At 45.8% G+C, this 14,499-nt stretch overlaps 1 protein-coding gene across 2 annotated transcripts in view; it reads left to right on the plus strand.

Moving 5' to 3' along the window:
- Positions 1 to 9,525: 9,525 nt before the first annotated feature.
- Ilp7 (Insulin-like peptide 7) overlaps positions 9,526 to 14,499 on the plus strand; it is a 114,487-nt gene continuing 109,513 nt past the window's right edge. The window contains exon 1 of one of the 2 annotated variants that reach the window (XM_075675820.1): positions 9,526 to 9,702. The gene's annotated coding sequence lies outside the window, so the exon portion shown is untranslated. The remainder of the gene's footprint in view (positions 9,703 to 14,499) is intronic. The other variant, XM_075675819.1, reaches the window with a different exon arrangement.

A 14,499-nucleotide genomic window follows, 5' to 3' on the forward strand; every position in this document is an offset into this window, starting at 1 on the left:
GCCGCACGCCGCTGGAAACGTTTTGGAAGAGTACCGGGGCTTTCTCTGGTTGATTTGTGTACCTGCGCTCATGTTGAGTGTGCGTCGGCTGTGCGTTTTGTGGATGGCGATTAATTATTAACGGCTTTTCCGAGGCCGCATGTCATTCCTGGAAGTCATGCAGTCCTCACTGACTTCTGGGTAAGCACGCCTGGATGCACTGTTGTGCGAACAGCGCGGCCGATAAAGGCAAGCTGAGTTCCGTCTGCCGATGCGGCTGCCTTGAAGTTTGTTGTCGCTGTGGTCTGCTCTTGCGCATCGCTTTTTGTGTTCCTTGTACACCATCATCAGACCATTTCCCGCATCCAAGAAGTCTTCGAATGCAGCCTTCCGCGTCGTATTTTCCAAAGCGGTGCGTTCTTTACATCGACATCTACAGATCATTGTTAGCTTCGGATATTGTGAAAAATGGGCTCAGCGACACACTGTACAGAATATTTGCCGTCAGTGTCCTGTGGGTCTCGTACCGCCACAGTGCTACCGCGTCTTAAACGAGTACGTGAAGCCAGGCACGCGCTGCCCTCAGCAGCAAGAGAGGACCGACGCTGCACGAAGACTTCGTCAGCAATGTGATGTTGTTGAAGTGTCGCCCAAGCGTAACCAAGGGTTTATCGGTTAATCTTCTAGCCATCAATGCGAGGCAGGAAATACGTGGTTCACGGTGCAGTCTGGACGAAGTCCTGGCCGCTTTCTGTTTTAAAGTGGAGTTTACGCCACGCTCGTTTTCGGCACCGCGCCACGACGTAGAGTTAGATACCAGTGGAGTTCCAACGACGCGGTACCTGATACGGGTGTTTGCTGCATTGCTTGTCCGTGCGCTTTTCTTTCTTGGGGGGACTTTCCCTCAATATCGGGCCGCGCGGCCACGCGCGCCTCCCTTTCAAAAAGCTTTGCGACTAATCCACTAGGGGAGGGCGCATGTGCCGTCGCGCCATGGAAAAGCCGGATTGCTTGAGTGTAGCTGTTGCCGGCTGACAATCACACTCATAGACCCTAAACACAACTTTCAAGCTTATACACCACGCTCCAAAGTAAGCTTGTCTCACGAACACAATGTGCTGCGAGAAAGATACGGGCCGAAAAATTTTATCTCACTTTTCAGAGGCCGATAGCAGCCGCGACAGGCTTCAGGAGCGCGGTTGCTACGGCAACGTTGACGTTTCGAGTATACCAGTCCCAGTGCTTTCTTTTTTTGAGAAAAACTCCAACACGTCTCCAACACGATCGTGCTGAGCGGGGCCTCTCCTACGATTTCCTTCCTCCATGGGGATAGACCACGAACCGGGTGGTGATGTTGTGGTTGTTACCTCAAAACATGACTTGTGGCCACGAGGTGGAGTAACCACATTGGATTGATTGACTGAAAAGTACACCCAACGAAATACCAAAAGGGGTAAAGGCAAACATTCAAAACGAAGCATTAGGCGACTAAATGATAACACAAATTTCGAGAGGGCCTCTACATAAACTTAGAAAAAATGAAAATAAGATCAATTGTCCCACGGTCAGTACCCTATAGCAGCGTAACCTTCCGGATGCTTTAATTAACTTGCGCAGAACAGCAGTCATCGACCCATGGCTTGCGCCTAATTGACAGACACCAAAGGACAACATGTTTGGGGTTGTAAGTGCTAAACCCAGATTTCTAGTATGAGCAACATTCTAGATAGTCCATAATGCCGAAAAGAAGGAGTCTTGCATGTCCCTTTTTTCATCATTTATTTATTTGTTATTTATTTATATTTTTAGAAGACGAGGAACAGATTCTTATGCTGGCCTCTTCCACCGTCCCCACGGTGGGCATGTGCCATTTGCACAGAGGTACATCATCTTCTTCGTCCACCGTAATCCCGCACCTCGGAAGAAATCCACCGCGTCTCAGACCGATTTGCGGTAGCAATTATATGGACACTGCAGGCGAATTTTCCTCGTCAGCGTTGCCGTGAAACTCCGCATATACTTAGGCATATCTTTTTATTTATTTATTTGAAGATATCTTGCAGACCTCCAATTCAGGCATTGAGTAAGGGGGGCAGTGCATAGAAAATACATAGAACATATGACATACATAAAACAGTAGCACCTTACATAACACAACCGTAACTACAACTGAGGTGCAAAAGAATAAATTCCCGAAGCATTGGTAAATAAAAGTTAATATAACAATAAGGAAAATATTCACACCGAGTATTTTCAATCTGGTATGAAAGATAAAAAAAACGGTACCAACGCGACATAGCGGCATAACGGTAACCATAGCGACATAACGGTACTAAGGCGACACTAACCTGCATAACATGGCGTACAGCATATATCTATTCTATGTGCTTACTCATGCCGTACATGCTGGTATTATTGCTACACTATGCAATCACAAAGATTCCTCATGCCAGGTCTTACGTTCATGACCAAATTATTCCTCATAAATTTTGAGAATGGCAGCCCACAAGCAAATGCTGACAGTCACAGCGCGTGCCTTTTATCCTAAGCCTTAAGTAATATGAATGGTGCAATACTTGCGTACCGAAACTAGGACCACCTTAAGAGAAATATCTTACACTAGATTTCGTTAAAACAAATTCCAGCCAATCATGATTCTCGACATACTACTTGTCAAGGCGGCTGGCCATGGCAAAGTAGTACTTACGAAGCTCTGTTAATTCGGGTACTGATGTCACTGCGCACAAAGCTCGGTCCATAACAAGAAGGTTTGCCAAAATGGTAACTGTTTCCAGTATCGCCACATTAATGAAAGGCATTTACAGCGGCCTTTCAATGTTTTATCGGTGTGAAATTTCTAATATTCACCGTCACATCCCATAATTTACCACAAGCGAACATTGTAGTTCCATCAATGTGAATACTGTGTCATTTTACATGCATAATGATAGTTGAATGTAAACACTCGTTCAGTCCATTCATTACAAGTGGATACGTCTTGCAAGCTCACCGGCTACAATTCGTAAATTCCAGTATGTGCCTTAAAGCAACAACTTCGGGAGTGATTTAATGAATCTCTTAATAAGTTCAACACGTGTTTCGATTTCTCGTGCATGTCCTGCTCTCTGAGTAGTCCAGGTCGACAGAAAAAAGGAATAAAATGTAATACAATTAATCTTACTGTGAAAAATCGTAACTCGGCAACACATTTCATTTGCCAAATACTTTAATCGAAGAACAAAGCTTATTCAATCTGCATACGAAATTCGGAATATTCTTCTGCACTTGCTTTAAATATAGACACGTGATAAGCTAGCGTACATTCTTTTTTTCCGCTTCAAGTCACAAGTGCAGCTTCAGAACACAAATCTGCGTTTCCGTAAATATGACAACCTTCTACAACTCTCCAATGAACCGCCGTTCGAGTGGGGTTGCATCGACTCAAACAAAAAAATAAATTAATTAATTAAACACCGAACCATGCTTCATCCCTTGCCACTACAGAGTGGCTAAACCAAGTTTGGCTGAGGCTTTCTAGCGACGATATGTAAAACTTCCTGTGTACACGCGAGCAAGCTGATTGAAAAACAAGCATCTCGCGACCCCTGCCATACTCTCCTCAGTCTGAACGCCCAGATCCCGGCGACCCATTCAAAGGCGACCGAGAACGCCGACGCTTAATCCCACAGTGTTTTTGTTGTTTTCTTTTTTCGTCTAGCTTTGGCAACAAAACCAAACTCGTAAGGAAAAAGAAGAAATGTCAGACAAGCTTTCTCGCATTTGTGTTTTCTTGCAGATGGGGACGCAACTGCGTTTTGTGTGTAAGTGATCGCCCGCCGAATGTTGCGATCTGCAAAACGTCTGGTGCTTGTCAAAGCAGAAGGCTAGGCGCGTTCCTTTCTGATTCAGACCCCGTTTTATTTTTGGCCGCTACGTTCCGACCGATCCATCGACTGGTTCGCTCGCGAGTGCAACGCGCAGCCGTGCCGCCTGGCCGGCAATTTAACGCCAATATGCCGGCCGAGGGACTCGAAATAAAGCCTTAGTCTAGACCGAAGTCTGCCTACAATTTCTTATTTTTTCTTGCCTCTTTGAGGGCTTGAGAATGTTGGGGTGGAACTCTGTTCTTTTTTTTTCTCTCTCGTTTTTTTTACTGCAGCCAGAAAGCCTTCCTTCGGACTTGCAGCAAAGCTCCACAGCTCGTCGCCATTGCCTGTCATTGACGGGGGTCCACTTTGCGCGGATTTTAATTGTTTATTTGGCCGCTTGCTTTCTGGTGGGTGGTCGCTCGTGCGCCTGTGTCTACTTAGCTATGCGCGATGCTTGCTGGATATGAGTCGGGCACAAAGCAGGACGATGTTAGGGCACGGTTGGCTGGAGTGGATGCCGGTGGGTTTCAACATTCAGGGCGTAATCTGGATTCCGCAGGAAAGTGAAAAAAAAGTGTTGCATTTTTTTTTTTGCATTAGACCCGTCGCGGTGGCCCGGTGGCTATGACGTCACGCTGCTGAATTCGAGGTCGCGGGTTCGATCCCGGCCGCGGCGGACGCGTTTGTATGGACGCGAAATGCAAAAATAAAGAAAAAGAAAACGCCCTTGTACATAGATTTAGAGGCACTTCAAAAAAACTCCAGATGATCACATATAATCAGGGAGCCACCCCCCACTACTGCATGCCTCATAATTAGATCGTGATATTGGCAAGACCCTAGATCTTTTTTTATTTTTTTTGGGGGGGGGGCGCGTTTGTGTACGTGTAACTTCATTTATATCGGCCGATCTGTATAAAAATTAAATTATGGGGTTTTACGTGCCAAAACCACTTTCTGATTATGAGGCACGCCGTAGTGGAGGACTCCGGAAATTTCGACCACCTGGGGTTCTTTAACGTGCACCTAAATCTAAGTACACGGGTGTTTTCGCATTTCGCCCCCATCGGAATGCGGCCGCCGTGGCCGGGATTCGATCCCGCGACCTCACGGTCAAAACAAATTGCAACCTCATCAACTCGTTATAGGTATTTTCATTCACTGCTTTATTAAACGTTTGATGTTCTTCTTTTGCACGTATACATTTAAATGGTATCCCAGCTGACGTTAGCCATGGTGTTAAAGAATAACAGCGGTACTACGTACAATTGTGGCACCCATACGGTGTTCGATCACAGGTTCTCTACCACCAGCAGGAAAAAAAAGATTGTCGCACCCGGTGCGTCCTTATGTGCCCCGACCACTGCAATGCCACAAGTGCCTTAAGCTAGGCCATGTCCGCGGTGTATGCACAGGCCATACGACATGCCTCCGCTGAGCTGGCAGCCACGACGTATCTTCGCGCACAGTGAAAGAAATGAAGTGCTCGAATTGCGATGGACCCCACGAGGCCGATTCCAAGGAGCGTCCTAAACAAAAAAAGGAGAAAAAAGTACTGAACAAAATGAGCAAGACAAGTATGTCCCACAAGGAGGCGGCAGCGTCAGTGCAACAGCGGAGGCGGCCAACGTGTCATCGGCGTGGGGCAAGCTGTAGGTCCAAACGAGAGCTCCCTGGCTCCAATGCCGCAGGTCCAGGAGAAGGTAGTCGAATTGGCATCGATAAATCTCTCTAAACCATTGCTTCGAGCCAGCTGCGCAAGCCCGGAATCGAATGTACGGCCCCGCTTGCCGCCGCGCACACGGGCCTTAGACTGTCAGCGCGAGCAAGGACGGCGCAATCAGATGGCACCATCGGACTCTGTTATCAAAACCATGCTGCGACAAATAATGCTGTAGCAGTAGCAAAACCATGCTGCTACTGTCCGCTTTAAGTACGCCAGTGGCGCTAACAGCGGTTAAAATTATGAACGCTACAAACAGTCTCCTGGCTACATTGCAGTAACTTCTAACTCGGCTCGCTAAGATGACTGTGCTGTGGTGTGAAGTGTGCGCGTGCAGACGCGCAGATACAGTATAATGTGCAGCCCTCATCGTATCTGCCGTACCACCACCCTCTTTCCTCTTCTCATCCCACCTCTGTTATTCCCCATACCCCTTCCCCAGCGTGGAGTAGCAGACTATAGGCACTTCACTCAGGCCGACCTCTCCACCTTTCTGCCATTAAACATTCTCTCTCTCTCTCTCTCTCTCTCTCTCTCTCTCTCTCTCTCCCTACTTAAGAAAACCTAATTGTTTGAATTCAGGGCATGCCTTCCGATTGGACGTTCTTATTACGTTCTAGATCGACACTTTCAATCGTTCTCATTGCGGCATATACTGGGTAACTATTATTTTTTTCGCGCGTAATACTAAAAAGTACACCGACATGGCACACCCGTTTGCCGCAGCCCAGCGGTCGCAAAAGTTAGTTTTGATGGTACTAATCTCCACTGATTCGTGGCCTCGGAGATTTGGGCGCGCTGCCACGCGGAATCTCGGAGGTCGTGGCTCATTGCCCGGCTCAGTATAGTAAGCTATCGGTGTTGGAAATAGTAGGTGCCAGAAATTTTAAGTATTGCAGAGGGACAAAGTTGTAGAATTCGCACTTCCATTTCTTTTTAGCGCACGATTATATAAATATCTTTGCTAAAAATTGAGGCCATAAATAAAGATGCCGCTTCATCAGTACTGGAGTGAAATTTTTCCTCTCAAATTCCGCAAACTTCATTAAAATCGGCAAAGGGGTTAGCTCAGAAAAGCAATTCTGCGTTTTACATGCGTTTGAATAAGCGGTGTTGGAGTTGGGGCTGAACTAAAGCTTCCTCTTGAGGCCTATCCTTTACTTTAAAGAAAAGAACATTTTACCAGGCGTGGGCCTTACAGGAGGCAGTCTCATGGCTATTCACTCAAGCCTCGAACTGCGGTCATAATGCTATGCAAAGATATGCAACAACTGGTGGCCGACTATAAACACATCTATACAGTCGCCGACCGATTCTTCGGACATGGACTGGCGCCGTAGTATAGTGGCATGCGGCAGTTAATCAGAACGCGAATGTGCACCTGCCGCTTAGTAAAACACTTTTTTTTTATTTTTCACCCTGCAAGAAGGGGGTAGGGGGTAGGTCCCCTCTTTACACAAGGGCGCGCCTTACGCGCGTGAATACGGTGCTGCCTGCATCTTGCAGCATTTCACTCGGAGATCGCTGCGTACGGTTGGGGTCATTCCGTTGTTCGGCAATCCCTCGAAGTGTGCATCAACTCGTGTGGGTATGCGAAGGACAAAATGCGTTTCGGGACAAGTACAGATGTAAATTAGTGACGTCGTTTGAGGGCGGAGTACGGCCACGCACATCCATGGTGAGCCGTTGTGGCTCACTGCCGAAGCGTGTGGCTGTGCGCTCGACACGTTATCTCTTCCTTTCACCTACTTCTCCAAACAGGCTTCGATCGATCATTTAATTAATATTGTTACGGTCAAGGGAAGGAAGAAGTTGGGTTGGACTAGAGGAAGACGAAAACTGGCAGTTGCCTGATCGCCCTTAACCTCAGTTGTAAATATACATTATTTTACACTCGTGGGCCTGCTTTCTTCCTGCAACAATATGTTAATGCGATTAGCGTTCCTAGGGTACTTCAGGCACGTACTTTCGGGTATCTATGCCTGTATCTTAACCGCTTTCCTTTCATCCCAACTCGTATCACTGGCCATGTGCCACTGGTCGTGTGCCAGGGGTGTTCGCCACGGAGTATGAAAGGCCACTGAAATAGATGTTTGGGCGAATTGGTACGACATACTTGGAATATTAAGACATCGCGAAAGACGGAAAACCAGTAAAAAAGGAGCTAACACAGACACAGCTCTGTGTTTGTGCCCTTCTTTTATGCTGGTATTGCGTCTTCCGCTCGTTATTAAAATTGCAGGTATGTGCCAGTTGATGTACGTCACTGAATATGTACCGCTCTTCATTGAACCACTCGGACGCCAATTTGGTTCACTGGACATGTGTCAGAAGGTTTGTGCCGCTGTTTAAAGGATGGATGCATGGATGCAAAACTTCCGCTGTTTGATGGCACAAAAAAAACATTTTAGTATATCTGCAGTGCTGGGCCGGATCGATCCCGCGCCATATACGCTCGACACTCTTGTCCGAATAATATATCTCAACATTTCCAATGCGCGAACTTCGCGGCGGCGCCACCAGATTGCGCGGCGTGTCGATGCACGAAAGTGGAGCCTGGCTGCATACACGTAATTATAACTATACGTGTATACTTTTACATGTTATATATAATTAGTATTTTTCCGTGTATATATAATTGCCTGTTATAATTTGATAATTAACTCTTTTCAACAGTGACAATACGGTGTGTCCCTACATGTTTTCAGCGCTAATCATATTAACATCGACAGTAATGCTGAGATGGTTTCTGCTGGGATGTTTATTCTCTCTCTCTGTACCTAACAGTACGCGAATAGGGACAGTCGATTGTCCTTTGCGAATTCTCAGTCAATTAACGCCATCCTATGCAGAGGCAAAATACAGATGTCATGTGGAATTGCAGAGCCTTCTACGGACATGCTCGTTAAGTGAGCTGTATTACGCGGAGTGACAATTTCCGTAGGCAAACCTCCGACCTTCACCGAAATTTATTTCGTTTATCCCTGCAGGTTCCTCGGACTGGTGTTTCTGTATGGTACATATTTCAGAATTTGCCACTTTTCAGGAGTATACTTATTTTGCGGATTTTGCTTTGGGAAGATGACTGGAATAGCATTGACTGATGACGGTCAAATATACCTGTCGTCGACGCCCATTACGCTCATAACTTCCGCTACGAAATTGGTGCACTAACTTTTGGACATCGCTACTCATATACAGCAGACAATTGTCACTATACGTCTGCAACATGAACACTGGATTTTCTCTTCTTTTCTTAATCTTTTCCTCCCATTTTCTGCTTCTCCCGGTGCAGGGTAGCCAACCAAGCTTAATTCTGGTTAACCTCCCGGCCTTTCATTTATCCTTTCTTTATTTCCCTCCCTCCTTCGCTCTGCTCGTTTCCAAAGACAGTTACTTTTGCAGATTAATGCAATATTAGCTGTGAGAAATAACTGTAACTGCAAAAGTTTGCCAACTGTCTTCTAATAACACGACTGGAGGATTTTACAAGTGACTCAATGAAAACGACCGAGCCAAATGTCATAATGAGCGCAACTGGGCCCGCATTAACAAAAAAAAAGCTCTTAAACTAAAGTTGTTCGCAATAGCGAATTCCGACCCATCCTTGCGGTGCGCATGTTATTAACGAAGACCGCCAGCCAGTGGCGGTAAGCGGTTACGGACCGAAAAGCCTCGTGAATTTGGCACTTGGTAAGCACGCTATGGCAGTACACGTAGAAGGAAACAACACCCCCTCCGTTTGGCAAAAGCGCATTGCACTTTCCGACGCAGTCGGTGCGCGTGCGACTCCCACACGCGAGATTAGCAAACGCCCCTGCGCTTCGACCAATCGGAGCTCGGATCGGGCGCGCTGCGGCATCGCCCGGACGAACCAATCAGGCGTCGACGCTGTGTGCGGCGGTGACACATTAAAAGCCTCCGGCTTCCTCGAAAAACCCGAGACGACGAGGGCTGTCGCTTCCAACTCGATCGTGTGTTAGGAGTGCCTCACATTTCTCTACGGCGACGTCTCATGGCCTCCAAGTGACGGTCCCGCGGTCGACGTCAACGCTACCGAGAGCGCCGTCTGCTTCGAACGTGTCCGGCGGACAACCGCAGTCGCCGGACATTCCCCGCGACTTCCGGTAGGTAAGCATTCCTTGGTAGGATGATTTTTCTCCCATAATAACTCTTTTTCTGCTGAGTTTCTTACAAAAGTTACCACAAGTACCTCTGGAGGTGCAGTTGTTCATCTATGTGCCGTGGGAACGACGGATGGAAGCGTATATACATGCTTGGAGCATATATAGGTGTAGACGAACCGTATGTAAAAATACCGAAATATATCTATAGCAGCTTCACAGCCACCATAGTCCTCCATAAGCAAAGCAACAAAATCCCAATAAAGAAAGGTGTCAGGCAGGGAGATACGATCTCTCCGATGCTATTCACAGCGTGTTTACAGGAGGTACTCAGAGACCTGGATTGAAAAGAATTCGGGATAAAAGTTAATGGAGAATGCCTTAGTAACTTGCGATTCGCTGATGATATTGCCTTGCTTAGTAACTCAGGGGACCAATTGCAATGCATGCTCACTGACCTGGAGAGGCAAAGCAGAAGAGTGGGTCTAAAAATTAATCTGCAGAAAACTAATGTTTAACAGTCTCGGAAGAGAACAGCCGTTTACGATAGGTAGCGAGGCACTGGAAGTGGTAAGGGAATACATCTACTTAGGGCAGGTAGTGAAGGCGGATCCAGATCATGAGACGGAAATAATCAGAAGAATAAGAATGGGCGGGGGTGCGTTTGGCAGGCATTCTCAGATCATGAACAGCAGGTTGCCATTATCCCTCAAGAGAAAAGTGTATAATAGCTGTGTCTTACCAGTACTCACGTACGGGGCAGAAACCTGGAGGCTTACGAAAAGGGTTCTACTTAAATTGAGGACGACGCAACGAGCTATGGAAAGAAGAATGATGGGTGTAACGTTAAGGGATAAGAAAAGAGCAGATTGGTTGAGGGAACAAACGCGAGTTCATGACATCTTAGTTGAAATCAAGAAAAAGAAATGGGGGGGGGCATGGGCAGGACATGTACTGAGGAGGGAAGATAACCGATGGTCATTAAGAGTTACGGACTGGATTCCAAGGGAAGGGAAGCGTAGCAGGGGGCGGCAGAAAGTTAGGTGGGCGGATGAGATTAAGAAGTTTGCAGGGACTACATGGCCACAATTAGTACATGACCGGGGTTGTTGGAGAAATATGGGAGAGGCCTTTGCCCTGCAGTGGGCGTAACCAGGCTGCTGCTGCTGCTACTGATGATGATAGATGCATTTTCGAATAACAGTGTGTATAATTAGTCTTCCTTTAGTATCTATAAAACACACGGTCCAGTTAATCTAGGACATCAGGATATTCAACGGTTTCATTAATCACGTGTAGCATTTGCGTTCTTGCCAAAACATTGGAGTTCTGTGTAGGAACTCGCCAAACTCAAGAAAAGGCACCCAAACTGGAACTCTTGACAAAGGCTCCCTAAACTTTATTTTAGTGGGAAGTGTAGTTTATCTAGGACAGCAGGCTGAATTTGAATACGTATATCTCTCTCTATATATATATATACATATATATATATATATATATATATATATATATATATATATATATATATATATATATATATATATATATATATATATATAAGGCAAAGGCCGTTATTCACTCACAAACCTTGAACATCGTCTGCGTATCACCTGTCCTTCATTTTCTACAAACATAGACCAGGGGTGCTATGCAGGATGCGCCGAGTTTGGCGAAACTCGGGATCTTCACGAACTCTGGCGACACCCCAAGATGAAAGCACAAATGGTACCGAGACACAGTTTATCTTCCGACAAGCCTCCAGTTTCATTGGTTTATCTAGATTCACTCTGGGTGGCTATCATTGCTTGGGCGTTGCCTTCTGGGCGGTCGACAAACTGGGGCTCACGTGATCATACCGTCGGTGCATGGTCGTGCCTTCTTTCACTTGTTTGTCGTTCCACCGAGTGCATTACACGCACAAGCGAGTTATAAAACAAATGCATTTAGTACAGTATTATTAGTTACATTAACGTTGTTTAAAAGCATTTTAACGCTTACAAGATGTACACTGAATGTGCATTCGACTAATCTGTAATTTAGTACGCTTCGCATTATACCACGAGGGAACGCTGTGGTGGCGTCATCACATACATTCATCGGGCGAGCATGGCGGCTAAGCATCGGAGAGGCCCTGTGTAAACAAACTCGTACAGTGCGCGACGTAGTGATCAGGCTCGACGATGACCACTATTTCTTGGATAGTTCTGTTCCTCCGTGAGCAATCTTTCCGTGCACCCCGAAAGAGTGCCAATAGCTTCGGCGATTTTACAGATCGCAACGCACACCTACTGCTCACGGCACAATCCTGAACAAAACCCTTATCCGGTGCTGCTTCTGTCAGTGCGCCGAGTTCCTCCACTCTGCGTGACTGCGATCGTTACGAATATTGCATAGTGTGTGCAAAAGGAAGACAGCCGATATAGCTACGATGCGACAAGGAGGTGGTGCCGAAGATGGATTTCGCAACCAACACAGTGAAGGAGACATCGACAAGCTGCAGATAAGTATACCTCTACTGTTTCATATTTAGCAGAATACTAGTGCACGGATTAAGTCACTTTCGTAGTAACGAACTGAATGTCCAGCAGTTTAAAAAAGGCATTGAGAACCAACGAGTGTTCGTGCTTTCACATGTACGTGGGCCCGCGAGAATATGGAAAAGATAAAGGTAACTTCACTAACTTAGTGATATAACAGAAATTCATCAGTGACATTCAGCCCGTAGAATCTATGGAAGAGTATCTTTATAAAGGTGAAATATCAATAGCAGGTACTGATATAAAGCAGGAAATTTATACAAAAATTTCACGGATTGAACAGCACAAGGGAGGCATTCCCGAATTGTGATCGCCACGTTACCAATATCCTTGAAAAATGTTTAGAAACATTGCATTCTACCGGTTATGCAATATGGGACATAAACCTGGAGGTTAACTAAGAAACTTGAGAAGTCGAGGACTGTGCTGAAAGCGAAGTAACAAAAATTGTTGGATATAGCATTAAGGCAGAAAGACAGTGGCGTAGTAAACCGTGGCAACTGATATGCCAGTTGAGATTAAGAAAAAAAAATGGAATCGGCGGGCAGGCCATGCACGTCTTCAATCACTTGTTGCCAATTTATAACAGGTGATTACATAAGCGTGACAGAATGGATGTCAAGGAGAGAGAACTGCAGCCGAGGATGGTAGAAAATTGCATAATGAGACAAAAATATGATGTTTGTAGGCATATGATGCAATCGGCTCGCATAAGACGGGATTGTAGGGAGCGGCATTGGTTTTGCAGTGAACAAAAATAGGTTTGTGGTGCTTACAGTAGAGACTTGTGAAAGTGCGAGGACACCTCAGCTGTTGGCACACTAATAAACATTACAATTGGCTCTGAAAAAAACAACCCGTTATGAGAAATAAAGCAACGTTGTCCCGACAAATTGTGTTATTATGCATACACTAAAGGCTTCCACAGATAAGGGCATTTAGTACCAATAGTGCAATGAGCATTTTTCTTTGTAAATAATGGTTTATATGCGGTTGATTCATTCCAACAATCCACTTTTTTTGCAGCAAAACATTCTGCTGCTGGAGGCACTCAACCGTCTGGTGGCAGTAGGCGAGCGCCAGGCACGTGCTCTTGAGAGTGTGGCAAGGTCCAGAGGGCTGCTCTGCAACAGTAGGATCAGCGCCCTCACTGCTCTCCAGTCGAGCCCCCAGAACACACCTTATAATCGAGCTTTCAGTTTATTATTTTGTTTATTATTCAAGAGCATGAATAAAATTATTGCAGTAAACATTGTGCTGTGCATACTGGGACACTTGTAACATGCACTTGATGTCTCTTCAAAATGAGCAAAAACGTAAGACAACCTGTGCCACTCTTGGACTGTGTAAATGAAAAAGACACTAATGCAGCATATACGTCATTGTGCTGTTTGTTCTTTCTATGTGCAAGAATACAGTGGGTGTTGATTAGCCACAACATGAACGGTGCGTGTATTTCACAATGGAAAGACAGGAAACGGCATGAGCTTAATAATGCTATCACCTATAGACTGTGCATATGAATGCAACACTCCCCGATTTAAACGTGCCATTACATGCACGTTCGATACCACATATTCTTTAACAATGGCATATATTTGCATGTACTAATTTTCACACAACTTAAGCCCATGCATAGCTCACTTATGATGTATCCATTTCATAGGCCAAATAATTGTACACTTTGCCCTTTTGTGTTGTATGAAAAGCGGCATCCTCTCGTCGGATACAATTTCACAAGACAGGAGGCCCAGATGACCAAAGCGCAGCAGCCGATTGCCTCCACGTCTAAATAGTCCCTCTCCAATGAGCGGGTATTAGTGCGTCCAGTGGCACGACATCAGTGTAGAGTGTGTGCCCATTGGTGCAGGCTTGTGTGCAGATTCTGCGGCCTCCTAAAGTTGTATCCAACTATAGAATCACGTAATGCCTTGCACTGGTTGCATAGACTTTATCAACTTGATAGCACACAATGATCAGGAACAGAAACCTATAAAGGCACCCAAGCAAAGCTGGCTGGCCACACTTCCATTATGAAGGGCTGTAAAAAGGTCTCGCCCAAATATTCCCATGACATCCTTGAAAAAGAGGTGGTGTTTGGCACTTCTTTAGAATCAAAAACAGATTACAGTGAATGTTGTGTACCACGTATAAACAAACTGAGCTTGGTTATCTGCACAGCATCTGAAGCTTGTGCTTCACATAGTAAACAAGCTGCTCTGTCCAGTACAATTGTCGAGTCCGGTGTGGCACCTATTATGTCATTG

Source organism: Dermacentor variabilis, chromosome 11 (genome assembly GCF_050947875.1).
Source record: "Dermacentor variabilis isolate Ectoservices chromosome 11, ASM5094787v1, whole genome shotgun sequence".
In the NCBI taxonomy this organism is placed as follows: domain Eukaryota; kingdom Metazoa; phylum Arthropoda; class Arachnida; order Ixodida; family Ixodidae; genus Dermacentor; species Dermacentor variabilis.